The following is a 5,526-nucleotide window of genomic DNA, read 5'->3' on the forward strand; positions in this document are numbered from 1 at the left end:
TCTGTCTGACACCTGTCTCCAGACTAATCCTTTTAATCTAAACAGCTGCCTTGTGGACGTCATCCCTTTCTTTGCCTTCCATTACTGCCCAAGCCTTCCAAAAATGTCATTTACACCCAAGCCTGGCCTTTCTGCTGTGCAAGAATCTGTCTGCCTCTGATATTTAATTTCTTTTCATCCCCAATAGGCATCTGCCACTCCAGTCAATAGTTTCTGAATGCTTTCTCTTTACCAGTGTCTACATCTTGGCCTCTGATTGTCTCTGTTGCCTTTACCTGGAACAAGTGGCCCTGTCCCAACTCCAAGATATGACGCAAAGAGGGAGATCTGGAACTGGGCAGATCCTGGTGAAATTCTACTTTTACCACATGCTCGCTGTACATTTCTGGGTGAATGTCTTATCTTTGGGCCTTGGATTCCTTATGGATGAACTGAGAATCTTACATCAGTTTCACATGCATGCTTTTTCTGTATCTCTAACATCCATGCTTCCTCTCCAGTTCCTAAATCAACTAATTTCCATCAAGGCCATAGAATGTGTTTACATATGAGAAGAAGATTTAGGCACATTTGTGGGAGACCTCTGTTCATCAAGAATATCATGAAACAAGGGACCAAGACAGGAATACAGAGGTCACAAGACCTAAGACAAAGCTTTCAGAGGCCAGCAAGCCACAGGGTTCATTCTTTGCCAGTGACACTGAAATTTCAGCCTCAAGAGAATGGAACCCAATACAAGTTCTTGGAAAAGAGCCAACCAATTCACAGACGGGAAATTATAGCTCTGCCATGACTCACTGTTAGTTGAAAGAGTTCGTAGACAACGTATTTTTATGTCATGAGAAATTTACAAAAGATGTCAATTAAAAGGTTGAGTTCTTTGACTCTGGAAGATCAGTTTTTTTTAAAAGGCAGATGCAGCTTTGCAGCTGCGCGTTCATAAGGGAGGCCACAGTGGCAGATGAGATCACCAAGGCTCAGGACGCCTGGCCTGGCAGTGACACAGTCTTTGGGAAGATCATCTGCAAGGAAATCCCCACCAGAATCATTTTCGAGGATGACTGCTATCTTGCTTTCCATGACATGTCCCCTTAGGCACCAACACATTTTCTGGTGATTCCTAAGAAACATATATTCCTAAGAAACCTGATCTCTGTAACAGGTGAAGATGATGAAGGTCTTCTTGGACATTTAATGTTTGCTGGCAAGAAATGTGCTGCTGACCTAGGCCGGAACAAAGGTTATCGGGTGGTGGTAAATGAAGGTGTCGATGGGGGACAGTCTATCATGTTCATATCCCTGTTCTTGGTGGTCAGCAGATGCATTGGCCTTCTGGTTAAACATGTTTGGGGATAATTTTCCCTTCTTTAAGGCAATGATTAAGTTTGCAAGTTCCAGTATGTTAAATAGCACACTTATGTTTACCTGTATGGAGAAATTGAACAAATTATTATAAAAACCTATGTGTAATAAAAGACATTAGTGCATGACTTTTTAAAAAGGCAGATGCATAAGACATGCCTATAAGTGTCCTTTTAAAAGAAATTGCCCCACCAACAGACTCTTAATTTGCCATATTATTTGCCATGTTATGGAATAAGTTTTTGGCTATATCTGATTGGTGCAATAAGTACTTTGTCCCAGGGAAGAAAGGCAGCTTTTAGTGGCGTGAGACTTTCAGTTCCACCCTCTACCCTTGAGGGAGGTGAGAGGAGCTAAAAGTTTGTTTATTCACCAGTGGCCAATGATTTGATCAATCATCTACATAATGAAGCTTCCATAAAAATTCAAAGAGATTGAGTTCTGGGAGCTTCTGTCTCACTGAACATGTGAGGAAGTTTGGAGGGTAGTAGAAACCCCTCACCCCTCCCATCTGTGTCACTTATGCACCTCTTCATTTGTATCCTTTGTAATATCCTTTATAATAAACCGGACAACTAAATATTTCTCTGAGTGATAGAAGCTGACCTAGCAAATCAATCAAATCCCAGGAGTGGGTCATGGAAACATTGGTTGATAGCTGGTCAGAAGCACAGGTAAATCTATATCTGACTTGTGACTGGTATCTGAAGGGAAGGTCAGTCCTTGAGTTTAAGCCACCCCCTTGCCCGGGATCCTGTAGTAAGCCTAGGTAGACACTGTCAGAATTGACTTGGATGAGAGGAGACCCAGATGTTGTCTGCTCTAAAATTGCTTGCTTGGTATGTGAGGAGGGCTGCCTCCTCTCTCTCTGTCTCTCTCTCTCTGTCTCTCTCTCTCTCTCTCTCTGTCTCTCTGTCTCTCTGTCTCTGTCTCTCTCTCTCTCTCTCTCTCTCACACACACACACACACACACACACACACACACATTCCCCCACACATTTGGTCACAGGAGCATTCTGAGTTGTGACACTGTAACTGGAGAAACAATTTGGTTTCTCCTAGATCCTTAGAGATGCCCTGAGGGAGAGTTGAGGACAGGGCAAGCAAAAATTATGCAGAAGCTACAGTTAAGTCCAGAACCCTCTAGAAGCAGAATCAGCCAGCTATCAACCAATGTTTCCACGACCCACTCCCGGGATTTGATTGATTTGCTAGGTCAGCTCAGATCACTCAGAGGAACACTTCATTTCTCTGGTTTATTATAAAGGAAATCACAAAGGATACAAATGAAGACTGATCAGGAGCACAAATAGAAAGAAGGTGCCATGATACAGAGGGGCAGTGCGCCCTGGAGCTCCCCAGTTCCTCTGGACCCCAGACCCTGGCGCTGTCTCAGTTCCTACCCATCTCCAGCTAATTTAGACCAGAATTCCTTTAAAAATGAAAGAACCTAATGGAAACAGTAAGAAAGTGATGAGCTCTCTTACCACAAGAAAGCTAGCACACAACTGCTCCATGCATGCATGCAGTTATATAAGTCACAAACCCAGTAGCGTCATGAGAATTACTTCTTTTCAGTAAGTGACAAGGTACAGGCAATATTTTAAAGGACAAACTAATGTTTCCTCAGAGTGCTGGGAGGAGGGGAGATCTTCTGAGAAGTAATACAGCCTTTGTAAGAGTTTCAAGAGATCAAGACCCAAAGAAGTTGATCAAGCCAGAAAAATACATATACTTCACAGATCTTTGTAAATGTTCTTTTTTTCCTCCTTGATAAACTTTCAGGAAGCTCCCATAGCCATCCCGAGTGTTGCTATCCCTGCTACCCCATTAAGCTGTTTGAAGGGCCCTTTAGAAATCCTTGAAGGAGAAGAAAGCTACTTATAGCTTAGAAACAGCTAAACTAGACATGAGGATTTTCTCCCCTGGTCTTCCTCTGGCCCCACACTTTCCTCTAGCTTTTGTCTGTCTCTGTCCCACTTTTACTGCCACCAACCTTCACTTCCCGTTTTCTCTTTAGCTCACCCTGGGATGGTCTCTTTCCTGCCTACCTAATGGAAATTGCTCTTGTTGAAGTCACCAGTCTCTGCTGAGCCAGAGCTTGTCCTCAGTGAACATTTCCACTAACACTGTGGAAGACCAGCTCCAGGACCACTAGTGACCTGCCTACACCCAGTATCGTATCCTTTGTAGGTTACTTCAAGACAACCTTTCGGGATGACTTGGAAATGAGGGGCTGCTCCTGTCACCACGTCCATCTCCTCTGCAGAGCCGGTTAATCTACCGTAGCTTCCTGGATGTTGCTCTCTTCCTAATTCCTTCCACTTACAGTCGCCACAGTTATGAAGTCTTTGGAGTGCTGGCCACTCTGAGAAACTTCCACTCGAGCACCCCTGGTGGAACCTGCACATTCCGTCTTGACATTATTCTTCAAGAATGGGCCTCATGCTTCACAGCTAAATCTCATTAAATAAACTTATAAACTTGACTTATAAAATGACTGTCCTGGATGGGACTTGAATTTTTTGGATTCAGCTGGATGGTACAGTTTCACGCTTCTTTTCCGTATTTGCAAGCCCAATGAACCTCTCTGATGACTGACATAAAAATGTAATATAACAATATATTCAATCAAATCTCCCTAAATTTTATATACTTGTGACTCGTTTGTCTTTTTAAGCTCCCTTGTACCTCTCTGGGCTGAGCTAGACTCTGTTGCTTTCACAGCTTTTACAGCTCCTACTGGTTTCTTTTACTGTTGATTATACCTATAGGTAGTTTGTTTATTGACTAAGCCTTTGTGAGGAGGAGGGATGTAATGCTCATATTCCAAATGCCTAGTGGAGGAGCCTTCTGAAAGCCTGGAGGTCTGGGGAGCCCAGGGTACAAACTGCCCCCACAGCACCAGCATTCACTCAAAGGCCATCCATTCAAAATGTTTACCAGTGCCTGGCTTTTTCCTGGTTTGGGGACATCAAACGGGGAACGAAAAGGGCATGGTCTCTTTCTCATGAAGTTCATATTTTACTGTGCTACCTGGCCTTATTTTTTGCACTCCTGGGGAGAATCTGACATTATCTCCCCAGCACAGCACACTTTTGATGGTAAGAACAGCTCTGAGCCATGGTGTCAGGTGTGTTAGAGCAGAATAACAGCTCTGCCACCCACTAGCCATGTGCTAACGGATGAGCCGGTGAATTTCTGAGTCTCAGTGATGCTGTTCGAAGAATAAAATAAAGCATCTAAAGTCTTGGCACAGAAATTTGAATTGCTAGGCACCTAATAAATGTGAGAAGGCATACACTAACTACTAAATATAATATGAAACAGCATCTGTGCTATCTTTACCCAAATTTATCAAAGGCTGGAACTATGTCTTACATTTCTTAAGGCCATAGTAAAAGCTCAATAAACCTGTGTTAATTCAGGTGAATAGTTGGATGAGATTCACAACAGGCCCTTATCTTAATTGGCCTTTTATTTTTGTCAGTACAAACTATGGTGGCTGTTTTTGCCAAAGTTGTGGAAAGTGTGAAGTATGTCTTGCAACAGTTTGCAAAAGCTTCATGCTTAATTTTCTATACTTCAAGTCTAAGTCTCCATAACATAACAATTAGTTGTCACTTGGACTAAATCATCACCAACTATTTTTTATTATTAAAAACTAAAGAAAACTGGGGCTGGGGATATAGTTCAGTGGCATGAGCGTCTGCCTGGCAAGCACAAAGTCATGAGTTTGATCCCCGGTATCGTAAAAACAAAACAAAACAAAACAAAACAAAACAAAACAAAACTAAACAAAACTAAAGAAAACTGAACTGCAGTTGTTTTAATAGTTTTAGTTGTATATGACAAAGAATCATACTGATTATGTTCATGAAAGGAAGGAGGCATTTACACACAGTTTTAAGGGAAGGTTCAAATATTTTCCCTATTATTTCTGAGTACAGATGTGTCAGTGGTCCCGGATTTCTCATCGTTTCAGATGAAATGATGAGGTCACTGTAAGAACATTTGATCTGGGACTACAGAGTCGTTCTTCTGCACCCTGCATCTTTCTCCAGCACAGCATCCTGCTAACTGATGGAAAGCTCGCCTAGCAACTCTCTTGTCTGAAACCAGCATACGCTTGTCTGTATCCTCGCGTCCTTGCTGTTGACTGAA

The 5,526-nt window shown here is 42.5% G+C and overlaps 1 pseudogene; it reads left to right on the plus strand.

The window, feature by feature from the left end:
• Nucleotides 1-915: 915 nt before the first annotated feature.
• Nucleotides 916-1,340, plus strand: LOC102006179 (annotated as a pseudogene).
• Nucleotides 1,341-5,526: the final 4,186 nt, after the last annotated feature.

Source organism: Chinchilla lanigera, unplaced genomic scaffold, assembly GCF_000276665.1.
Source record: "Chinchilla lanigera isolate Chin_1 unplaced genomic scaffold, ChiLan1.0 scaffold00174, whole genome shotgun sequence".
NCBI classification, from domain to species: domain Eukaryota; kingdom Metazoa; phylum Chordata; class Mammalia; order Rodentia; family Chinchillidae; genus Chinchilla; species Chinchilla lanigera.